This window comes from Zingiber officinale, chromosome 1A, assembly GCF_018446385.1.
Source record: "Zingiber officinale cultivar Zhangliang chromosome 1A, Zo_v1.1, whole genome shotgun sequence".
NCBI lineage: Eukaryota > Viridiplantae > Streptophyta > Magnoliopsida > Zingiberales > Zingiberaceae > Zingiber > Zingiber officinale.
In genome coordinates this window covers 176,123,995-176,137,006 of record NC_055987.1, presented here as the reverse complement: position 1 = coordinate 176,137,006, position 13,012 = coordinate 176,123,995, and positions in this window count along the sequence as shown.

Here is a 13,012-nt window from a genome sequence, read left to right as displayed (position 1 = left end):
GTAAACTCTCATGAGAGGAGTAGATGATGACGCATTCCCCATTAAGGGAACAGTAGGCGTCGGTTCAACTTAGGATTGCATGAAAATCTGAAAATCAGAATCGGACAGCCCCAAGACTGTCAAATTCATTCAAAATAATATATTTTACATATTGTGCTAACTTTGTGGTGTAAGAAATTGAAGCTGAAAGATTGACAAAAAAATGGACATCCAGACACCTTGATTGGGTCCAGGCACTCAAACTGGGCCAAACTCAACCATGCGTGCAGATAAGTTGACGTGTTCCAATTGGTTGACACATGTCAGTATCCAACCGTCCTAGAGTGGTCCAAGTGCTTAGGTAAGGATAAAAGTTATTGGATAGAGTTTCGATGAGAGGATCTCACGTGGGGGTGCCCGAACCAGTTCAAGTGCTCGGAGGTGGCCTATAAAATGGACTTTGACTAGCACCTCAAAGATAACAACTCCAACAATTTACTCTCTTGGGCGCTGCTCCAAAGACAACTCAACAACGATGTAACGCTACTCCGATGACTGAAAGCATGAATCTCCTAATCTTTAATTGTCGGTATAATTTTGTTTATAGCACTTAAACTATTATCACTTTGTACTTGTACTTATTCGAAAATATTAATGGATTGTCCAATGAAAATGATTAACGATTGTAGGCCTTAGAGGAGTCGTCACATGCTCCGAACCAAGTAAAAATAATATGTTAACTTTATCTCTATTGATTTTTCTTTTGAATTCTTTCTTTCCACTACATATACTATTAATTTATGAAAAAAATGAAAAAGTCATAAATACTATTCACCTCATCCTCTAGCATTTTCGATCCTACACACAGAGGAGTAGCGACCGAAGGTGGCAGCAGGCGACGGCAGCAGTCGACGTCGCCACTGTTTACGTAGGATGGCGACATCGACCAGCAACTGACGGACGACTAGTGATGGCAGAAGGAGGTGGCAACAAGGGCATAGGTGTGACGAGGGTGGCAGCAAGCACGCAAAGGCGTAGCGGCCAGAGGTGGCAGCAAGCACGCACAGGCGTAGCGACCAGAGGTGGCAGCAGGCAGTGGCAGCCGAGTGTCATCCTGTGCGAATGGCAACAGTGAACAACGGGCCGATTCACTGCCACCGTGTAGCAGCAACAACAACGGGTAGTGACCATGTGAGCGAGAGGAAGAGGAAGAATGATTTCTTTTTTAACTTTAGTATTTTGATTAAAAATTTACTAAATTAAATTAATTAATTTCTAGCTATAGTTGAGGTAAACTAAATAGAGTTAATATAAAAGCCCAATAAAATTATCCATTTTTCTAAATAATAAAAATAAAATAAAATATCCTTGGATTTTATTTATTTATATATATTACTATTAATAATAATATTATTATCATTATTATTATATATTTTCATATTTTAATTTTTAGAAGATCATGGTTCCGACGATTGATATAATTCTCTACACTTAAATCGAGAGTACGAACAAATATACAATATCATCATACTTTTTTCTATTTTTAATTTAGACAAACATACAATATCATCATACTTACAATTGAATCCAATGGAATACGATAAAATATTAAACTATATTATATATTTAAAACTTTCAAACAAACAATGTTTTATTATATTATCTAAATTGAACCAAATAATATCAAGTTATGTTTCATTTTTCATAATTAATGTCTAATATTATATAAGATAACCTTGAACAAAACACACCCTACACCCTAAGGGCGCGTTTGGTTCAAGTTATAGTATATAACCTTGGTTATGTGATTACTTGGTAATCACATAACCAAGGTTATAGGGAATGAAATATAACCATTGGTTGTTTGGTTCAATTTAGGTAATCTAATAAAATCTCGTTTGTTTGGAGGTTTTAGTACATAACCTAATGTAATATTTTACCATATTACCCTTGATTTAATAATGATAATATTATATTATTAATAGTTATATATATATATATATATAAATTAAACTTTTTGTTTATTTTTTTATTTTTTTATTTATATATATATATTATCTCATTTTCTCTGATGTACCACTGACCTCGCTACAATAAATAGAACAAAAAACTTATATCAATAATATTATTGAAAATGTAACTTTATATTTGCTAGTTATGCATTACCTACCTAGTAAGGGACATCAAAGGCAGTGGAACAGCTAAAGAAATGGCTGAAGGTACAAATAAATCCTACATGCAACAATGCACAACAATGATACGATAATTTGAAAGTAATTAAGAATATACAACAACCAAATATTGGTGTTTCAACAAGGCTCAATTAGATCTATTTTGAATTTCCGACAGCAAAGACAAGAACTGAGAACAGAAACTCATGAATCTGCCTCTCAACACGATCATTTTCAAATGCCCAACCTAGCTCAAACGCCCAGCTCGGCTTGATAATGTCATCGGCATCGACACAAATCGTCTGGTGATGATCAACAGTGTACTGCCCATTCTGGTTCGATAGCCTTCCACATTTGAGGTAACAATACACCCTCGTATTGTGCTATTGCGGTGGAACAATCACATTCGGGTTCAGTGGCTAACAGAGATCAAGGGCTGAAGACTCGCCTGCAAACAAATGTCCCAAGAAGGAAAATCTAATTAGTGAGTAAAATGATGATTCTGGGATTAGAGTGGCTTAATTTAAGTTTAATTAATGATTGTGATACCTTGAAATCCTGGAGTCTTCCCCATTTCCATCTCCCAAGAAGGAAAATGTATTTGTCACCCTTGGCAGAAGCATTTCATTACATCCTGTTCAATCACCGAGCGCATGAAAACAACCTCATCAAGGTGTCAGAATATCAACTGTAATGGCTAGTTTAATGATGTGTCTGAAAGTAAGGATGGCGTAGGGCTTCATCAACACTCAAGCGATCCTCCTACAAGACAAATAAATTACAAATGTAAATATGTGAAGGAAAGATATCAACACAAAACAGAAACAGCAAGTGTGAAAGCTATTGCATGAAGTAGGAAAGATACTATGTAGTTAGTACAATGCAGCACAATTTAGAGGAGGATATCCTATGAAGAAGATTATTGTGTTCGAGCAAAGATTTCACATCAAAGGATGCACAAGATGAGCTAAAGAATAAAAGACCAAAGAAATGCAAAAAAATTCTTGGGATTTTCATCCAAGAATGACTGATTGGGATCATGTTGATTGATGACAAATAAATATGCATTTTTCCTGCATGTAAGTTAAGAGGCAAATGACTAACAGGATGTCATACTAACAACTGACGTACTAATCGCAATGCCCAGGCATCTTAAATCTGTGGAGAATTTAAAAGCATAAGAGGAACTAATTCTAATTTAATCAGTATTAGTAACCATAAAAATTCACTGCAGCATATAACTTCATACTGACCCGATTTTAAGAGGATCTCTACTTTTCACTTGAAGAGAAAAAGACTCTACAGAACACTTCCAAGAAGCAGGCGAGACATCAACCTTGATTGAAGGAAAAAGATATTATCTTACTAGTGTCGTACAAACTTTATTCTCATGATTTTCAATATATATCTACAGTGTATGTCATCAATAAGCATAATAATACCAACTACTAAACATCAACTTTTATCACAATCACATTGCTATTCTAAAAAACATGACAAATAATTATGGTTGGTATAGAAAAAAGTGTGAAAGCAGACACCATCGGGAGGCATATTGGATACGAACAAATGAGAATGAACAAATGAGAATGATGGTAATACAGGGCTTACATGGTCTTTTCTACCACCATTTGGATAATGATTTGGAGATATCGCAGGAATTAAAATGCAAACCTTGCTGCCATGGATCCATACATTAAAATCGAAAAAAATCAGATGACATTTTTTGTCAAATCAAACCTTATGAAATTGTGAATGATCTCTGTTCACCTATTGTTGATCAACTAAGGAAGCACAATGATCTGAGTTTTGCATTTTCCTTGGATGAAGTACCATGAAGCTAGCAAACCTACTTTAAGATGTCTCTCCATGCAAACGGAGGTTGAAGATCATACCTTTTAAGAAGAGGAGTGTGTAGGGATCGTTCGTACGGCTAGAGAGGGGGGGTGTGAATATTCGCCCCAAATTATTCGTTTCTTCCTACAATTCGTTAGCGCAGCGGAAAAATAAAATAGAAACGAAAGGAAGAATATCAAACCTTAACACAGCGATGTACGAGGTTCGGAGATGATGCTCCTACTCCTCGGCGTGTCCGTAAGGTGGACGAACCCAATCAATCCGTCGGTGGATGAGTCCCCGGAAAACCGGCTAATAATAACACTCCTTCTGGGTGGAGAAACCTCGCCACAGAAACTTCTTGCAACAGCAAGAAAAGAGTACAAGGAAAACAAGAAATAAAGTACAATACAAATGTAAACTTTCTTGTCTTCTCTTCGACTAGAAGAAGCAGCCGCTTCCAAGCGCCTACAACAGCAGGTGACCCAGCCAGAAGCTCACGCGAAGCTTCAAAGCAGCTCAACAAAGCTCAACAGCAAGCTTAGCAGCACCAAGAACAGGAAGAAGGAAGAAGAAGAAAATAGTAGCACCAAAGCCTTGATCTCCTTTTATAACCTGCGAACCTGCACAGCAAAGACAGAAGCCAGCGGAGAAGACGGAGCGACCCGTTGTGACTCAACGGTCGAATGCGGACCGATCATGTTCCACCCTGATCGGTCCAGGACCCTTCTGATCGGTCTGGGGACCGATCAGGCCCTGGGCTGATCGGTCCCTAGACCAATCAAATTGCTCCACAGAAAGTTGCCCAACTTTCTGTTCGTTTCCTGATCGGTCTGTGGACCGATCGGTCCACAGACCGATCCCACCTTTCTCGGCTGCGTCTCTGATCGGTCGTGGAGACCGATCAGGCTTCATGCTGATCGGTCCCCAGACCGATCAGTAAGCTCAGAACTGCGCTTTGCCTTATGTTTGTTATCTGATCGGTCACCAGACCGATCAGATATACAAACGTATCACCGGATCGGTCTGCAGACCGATCCAGAGCTTGGTTTTTGCCCAAACCAAGTCCCAAGTCTCCCAAACCAACATCCGGTCAACCTTGACCTGTTGGTACATCATGCTTAGCATCCGGTCACTCCCTTGACCTGCTAAGACTCTCCACCAAGTGTCCGGTCAATCCTTTTGACCCACTTGGACTTTTCTCTTCGTGTCAAGTATCCGGTCACTCCCTTGACCTACTTGACCTTCTCAACACCAGATGTCCGATCATCCTTGATCCATCTGGATTTTTCCTTGCCTGGCTTCACTCACCAGGACTTTCACCTGGCTTCACTCACCATGATTTCCACACTGCCTAACATCCCAGTTAGGATTTTCTCACTGCCTGGCTTCACTCACCAGGACTTTCCAACTGCCTAACATCCCAGTTAGGACTTTCCCACTGCCTGGCTTCACTCACCAGGACTTTCCACACTGCCTAACATCCCAGTTAGGACTTTCCTACTCCCTGGCTTCACTTACCAGGACTTTCCAACTGCCTAACATCCCAGTTAGGACTTTCCCACTGCCTGGCTTCACTCACCAGGACTTTCCACCTGCCTAACATCCCAGTTAGGACTTTCCCTCGTGCCAAGCTCCCTGCTTGGACTTTTCCCGTGCCAAGCTCCCTGCTTGAACTTCTCCAGTGCCAAGTCTTCATACTTGGACTTTTCGCGTGCCAAGCTCCCTGCTTGGACTTTTCAGGTCAACCAGGTCAACCTTGACCTAGGGTTGCACCAATAATCTCCCAAACATCTATTCTCGTCCCATATCAAGAATAGAACTCTCTCACGAGTGTCAAACATCAACATGCAACTCAACTAGGTCAACCTTGACCTAAGGTTGCACCGACAATCTTCCCAAGTCAAACATCAAAATACAACTCGAGTCAAGTCACCTCGAGTCGGGTCAACCAGGTCAACTTTGACCTAAGGTTGCACCAACAATCTCCCCCTTTTTGATGTTTGACAAAACCCATAATCAAGTTAGGTTAACCCGATAACCTAACTTAAGTTTTCCAACCATCTTCCAATGTCCAATGTTCTTTCCTTGAACATTCTCTGGACATTCTCCCCTTAGGTTAACCCTATAACCTAACTTGGGTTCTCCAATAATTCTCCCCCTTTTTGACACACATCAAAAAGAATTCCAATGTTCTTCCTCGAACATTCCTTGACATTCTTCCCCTAGCTTAGGTTAACCTGATAACCTAACTTGGGTTCTCCAATAATTCTCCAATGAACACTCTCCCTTTTGACACACATCAAAAAGAGAGAATCAAGGTCAAGAGTTTCTTCCTAATGAAAGTCTCATACCTTTCATTGAAACTCTTAATTTCCCCCTTGATACTAAACTCAACAATCAACTTAGTGATAATCCCATATCACTAATCCTCAAAAGTCTTAAGGAGTAACTCCCCCTAAAAGTCAACTCCCCCTTGACAATTAGGTAAAACTCCCCCTAAAGGTCAATTCCCCCTTGACCATTGCACCAACAATGTCTTTGTGAGTTCCAAACCTTTAGAAATCCACAAAACTCAACTTCCAGCTGAAATTTCAGACCAACAGCTAGAATCAGAAACTGGCACGCTCTGATCGGTCCCCAGACCGATCAGAAACCCCATGGGACCGATCAGGCCTTCACCAGATCGCACCAAGCTCTCTGGTTCTTACTGGATCGGTCTGCAGACCGATCCATGCTTCACTGGATCGGTCCACAGATCGATCAGGACTTACCTGGATCGGTCCCCAGACCGATCCAGACTCTGATAGGCAGATTTCTGAAATTTCCTTCCCGAAATTCAGAAATTCCTAGAAAATTCCAGAAAATTCGAAAAATTATGAAATTTTGAGGATACATTCTCATAACATATATTATCATGGAAAAATAGTTTTCTATGAAAATAACTTCCATTTTTCAATCTTGATACAAAGTTCAAAAACTTTGAAATAATTCAAGTTTAACTCAACTTTGTATCATAATGTTCAATGATGAATGCAATCACTAGGAAAGCTTCATCAAGGTTTTTCAAATCAATTTTGAAATGATTTTAAACCCTTTAATTTAGGATCATAATCTTAGGACTATATGTACATGACTTGTACACAAGTTTTCCCTATGATCCTCCATTTCTTGAATTAGGCTCATCTAGGTACAAGAACTATGCACCTTGATCCTAACTCATGATCCTAATATCTCACACACATCTAAAGTGTATCAAACACATCCATGGCAATTTTGATGTGAGATATGGGTTTAGGTATCTTAGACTAAGGTCTCATGCATTTTCTAAACACAAATTTGATCTCAATATCAAAATATGTTTTTCATCCTTAAATCAATTCAATTGATTATTAATGCAAGAGATGATGACATGGCATGGCATATGGCAACCAATCATGGCAAGTTAGCACAAATAAAATACCTAAATTCCCTATCTAAGTATCCTTATCCTTAGCTAACTTAAAATCTAACCCTAGATTGCCCATATATCCCTAAGAGAAAACCAAAATCCCAATTATGGTATTTCTCTAGGTTTTCTTAAATTGTGCCAAATAAGATTAAAATCGATATTTTTCAAATATGGCACAATTTACTCTTCAAGGAGTAAATTATAATTCTTTTTCATTTTCAAAGGTTATCAAAACCTTGAAAATGCTTCTTGAATGTCAATTTCCTCAAAGTTGGGTTAACTACCCTTCTAATTAGAGTTGACACTCTCTAACCCATCTATGGGATAGAGAAGATGCTCCTAGGAACCCAATACCTATTTGAGCTCATTGGGTTCACTAAATATTCACTAGGGATAACTTCCCTAGCAACCCTCCTAATGACCCTCTTAGGCTTTGAAGCCTTGGTCATTTGGGACTCATCAAGATCAACTCTAGGGGTGACTCCCCTTGTGACCTTGGTGGTGGTCTTCCTAGCCCTAGGTTTTGTTCCATAATCGAATGGAACATTGTGATAAGTGGGCTTGACCACTTGGGACTTACATTTGTGACTCAAACCTTTCTTGTCCTTGGACTTGGGTTTTTGACCCTTAGACCCTAGAGTTGACTTCTCTAAATTTTTAAGGGCCTTTTCCAAAGTATCAAGTCTTGACCTCAAGACTTGATTCTCCTTCTCTAATACCTCAATTTTTAATTTGTCATTTTTCTTTGAGGTATTCCTAGGCATATGTCTAGTAGTTTTGGGATTTCTACCTAGATTATCCTTAACCTTAGATGAGTTATTCCTAGGGTTGACATTTCTAGAGTTGTCCTTATTCAAGCTAACATGTTTAGCACCTAAGCACATATATTGATTTCTATAATTAACATGCTTATCATTATTAGCAATTGCAATCAAACTACTAGCATGTGTTCTATTTGAATTGCAAAAGTGAGCCTTAGAGATTACCTTAGGGTTTGCCTTAGCTCCCCCTATCGATGTGCTCGTCTTCTTGTCCTTGTGAGGTTGCCTCCCCTCGGACATTGGCTCCGATAATGTCCCCTTCGCTTGCATTGGAAGCACACCACGTGCTCCTTGTTCTTGCGTATCGGGACTCCGGCTTCCTTGATCTTGGGCGCCGGTGGAGTCTTTCTAACCCTCTTTGGACATTTACTCTTGTAATGTCCAAATTCCCTACACTCAAAGCACATTATGTGTAATTTGCTAGAAATTAAAATGCTTGAGTTACCTAGGTTTGAGGATGGATGAAAGCTCTCTTCTTCATCCCTTCCGGAGGTAGAAGCTTCTTCTTCTTGCTCCGTACTTGAGGAAGAACTCTCCTCTTCTTCTTTAGATGTTGAGTGGCCCTCAACTTCTAAATCCACATCTCCATGAAGTGAGCTACTTAGCTCACTTGACTCCTCTTCATTACTTGAAGTGGAGCTCCCCTCATGGAACTTGGCCAAATTGTTCCACAATTCCTTGGCATTGTTGTAACCACCTATCTTACACAATATATCGTTAGGTAATGAGAATTCAAATATTTTCATTACCTCGTCGTTGACTAGGGATTGGTGGACTTGTTCCTTGGTCCACTTCTTCTTCTCTAGGGTTTCTCCTTTCTTGTCCATCGGAGGCTTGAACCCTAATTGAACACAACTCCAATTTTCAAGGTTAGTCATAAGAAAATATTTCATTCTTACCTTCCAAAACGCGAAGTCGTCGCGATCGTAGAAAGGTGGAATTGTGATGTCTTCTCCGAGTTGATCCATCTCTAGCTCGTGCTCCCCCGGGTGTTGATCCAACGAAGAGCAACCTCGCTCTAATACCACTTGTAGGGATCGTTCGTACGGCTAGAGAGGGGGGGTGTGAATAGTCGCCCCAAATTATTCGTTTCTTCCTACAATTCGTTAGCGCAGCGGAAAAATAAAATAGAAACGAAAGGAAGAATATCAAACCTTAACACAGCGATGTACGAGGTTCGGAGATGATGCTCCTACTCCTCGGCGTGTCCGTAAGGTGGACGAACCCAATCAATCCGTCGGTGGATGAGTCCCCGGAAAACCGGCTAATAATAACACTCCTTCTGGGTGGAGAAACCTCGCCACAGAAACTTCTTGCAACAGCAAGAAAAGAGTACAAGGAAAACAAGAAATAAAGTACAATACAAATGTAAACTTTCTTGCCTTCTCTTCGACTGGAAGAAGCAGCCGCTTCCAAGCGCCTACAACAGCAGGTGACCCAGCCAGAAGCTCACGTGAAGCTTCAAAGCAGCTCAACAAAGCTCAACAGCAAGCTTAGCAGCACCAAGAACAAGAAGAAGGAAGAAGAAGAAAATAGTAGCACCAAAGCCTTGATCTCCTTTTATAACCTGCGAACCTGCACAGCAAAGACAGAAGCCAGCGGAGAAGACGGAGCGACCCGTTGTGACTCAACGGTCGAATGCGGACCGATCATGTTCCACCCTGATCGGTCCAGGACCCTTCTGATCGGTCTGGGGACCGATCAGGCCCTGGGCTGATCGGTCCCTAGACCGATCAGATTGCTCCACAGAAAGTTGCCCAACTTTCTGTTCGTTTCCTGATCGGTCTGTGGACCGATCAGGCCACAGCTGGATCGGTCCACAGACCGATCCCACCTTTCTCGGCTGCGTCTCTGATCGGTCGTGGAGACCGATCAGGCTTCATGCTGATCGGTCCCCAGACCGATCAGTAAGCTCAGAACTGCGCTTTGCTTTCTGTTTGTTATCTGATCGGTCATCAGACCGATCAGATATACAAACGTATCACCGGATCGGTCTGCAAACCGATCCAGAGCTTGGTTTTTGCCCAAACCAAGTCCCAAGTCTCCCAAACCAACATCCGGTCAACCTTGACCTGTTGGTACATCATGCTTAGCATCCGGTCACTCCCTTGACCTGCTAAGACTCTCCACCAAGTGTCCGGTCAATCCTTTTGACCCACTTGGACTTTTCTCTTCGTGTCAAGTATCCGGTCACTCCCTTGACCTACTTGACCTTCTCAACACCAGATGTCCGATCATCCTTGATCCATCTGGATTTTTCCTTGCCTGGCTTCACTCACCAGGACTTTCACCTGGCTTCACTCACCATGATTTCCACACTGCCTAACATCCCAGTTAGGATTTTCTCACTGCCTGGCTTCACTCACCAGGACTTTCCAACTGCCTAACATCCCAGTTAGGACTTTCCCACTGCCTGGCTTCACTCACCAGGACTTTCCACACTGCCTAACATCCCAGTTAGGACTTTCCCACTCCCTGGCTTCACTTACCAGGACTTTCCAACTGCCTAACATCCCAGTTAGGACTTTCCCACTGCCTGGCTTCACTCACCAGGACTTTCCACCTGCCTAACATCCCAGTTAGGACTTTCCCTCGTGCCAAGCTCCCTGCTTGGACTTTTCCCGTGCCAAGCTCCCTGCTTGGACTTCTCCAGTGCCAAGTCTCCATACTTGGACTTTTCGCGTGCCAAGCTCCCTGCTTGGACTTTTCAGGTCAACCAGGTCAACCTTGACCTAGGGTTGCACCAATAATCTCCCAAACATCTATTCTCGTCCCATATCAAGAATAGAACTCTCTCACGAGTGTCAAACATCAACATGCAACTCAACTAGGTCAACCTTGACCTAAGGTTGCACCGATAATCTTCCCAAGTCAAACATCAAAATACAACTCGAGTCAAGTCACCTCGAGTCGGGTCAACCAGGTCAACCTTGACCTAAGGTTGCACCAACAATCTCCCCCTTTTTGATGTTTGACAAAACCCTTAATCAAGTTAGGTTAACCCGATAACCTAACTTAAGTTTTCCAACCATCTTCCAATGTCCAATGTTCTTTCCTTGAACATTCTCTGGACATTCTCCCCTTAGGTTAACCCTATAACCTAACTTGGGTTCTCCAATAATTCTCCCCCTTTTTGACACACATCAAAAAGAATTCCAATGTTCTTCCTCGAACATTCCTTGACATTCTTCCCCTAGCTTAGGTTAACCTGATAACCTAACTTGGGTTCTCCAATAATTCTCCAATGAACACTCTCCCCTTTTTGACACACATCAAAAAGAAAAAGGAGAGTATCAAGGTCAAGAGTTTCTTCCTAATGAAAGTCTCATACCTTTCATTGAAACTCTTAATTTCCCCCTTGATACTAAACTCAACAATCAACTTAGTGATAATCCCATATCACTAATCCTCAAAAGTCTTAAGGAGTAACTCCCCCTAAAAGTCAACTCCCCCTTGACAATTAGGTAAAACTCCCCCTAAAGGTCAATTCCCCCTTGACCATTGCACCAACAATGTCTTTGTGAGTTCCAAACCTTTAGAAATCCACAAAACTCAACTTCCAGCTGAAATTTCAGACCAACAGCTAAAATCAGAAACTGGCACGCTCTGATCGGTCCCCAGACCGATCAGAAACCCCATGGATCGGTCCCCAGACCGATCAGGCCTTCGTCTCTGGTTCTTACTGGATCGGTCTGCAGACCGATCCATGCTTCACTGGATCGGTCCACAGACCGATCAGGACTTACCTGGATCGGTCCCCAGACCGATCCAGACTCTGATAGGCAGATTTCTGAAATTTCCTTCCCGAAATTCAGAAATTCCTAGAAAATTCCAGAAAATTCGAAAAATTGTGAAATTTTGAGGATACATTCTCATAACATATATTATCATGGAAAAATAGTTTTCTATTAAAATAACTTCCATTTTTCAATCTTGATACAAAGTTCAAAAACTTTGAAATAGTTCAAGTTTAACTCAACTTTGTATCACAATGTTCAATGATGAATGCAATCACTAGGAAAGCTTCATCAAGGTTTTTCAAATCAATTTTGAAATGATTTTAAACCCTTTAATTTAGGATCATAATCTTAGGACTATATGTACATGACTTGTACACAAGTTTTCCCTATGATCCTCCATTTCTTGAATTAGGCTCATCTAGGTACAAGAACTATGCACCTTGATCCTAACTCATGATCCTAATATCTCACACACATCTAAAGTGTATCAAACACATCCATGGCAATTTTGATGTGAGATATGGGTTTAGGTATCTTAGACTAAGGTCTCATGCATTTTCTAAACACAAATTTGATCTCAATATCAAAATATGTTTTTCATCCTTAAATCAATTCAATTGATTATTAATGCAAGAGATGATGACATGGCATGGCATATGGCAACCAATCATGGCAAGTTAGCACAAATAAAATACCTAAATTCCCTATCTAAGTATCCTTAGCCTTAGCTAACTTAAAATCTAACCCTAGATTGCCCATATATCCCTAAGAGAAAACCAAAATCCCAATTATGGTATTTCTCTAGGTTTTCTTAAATTGTGCCAAATAAGATTAAAATCGATATTTTTCAAATATAGCACAATTTACTCTTCAAGGAGTAAATTATAATTCTTTTTCATTTTCAAAGGTTATCAAAACCTTGAAAATGCTCCTTGAGTGTCAATTTCCTCAAAGTTGGGTTAACTACCCTTCTAATTAGAGTTGACACTCTCTAACCCATCTATGGGATAGAGA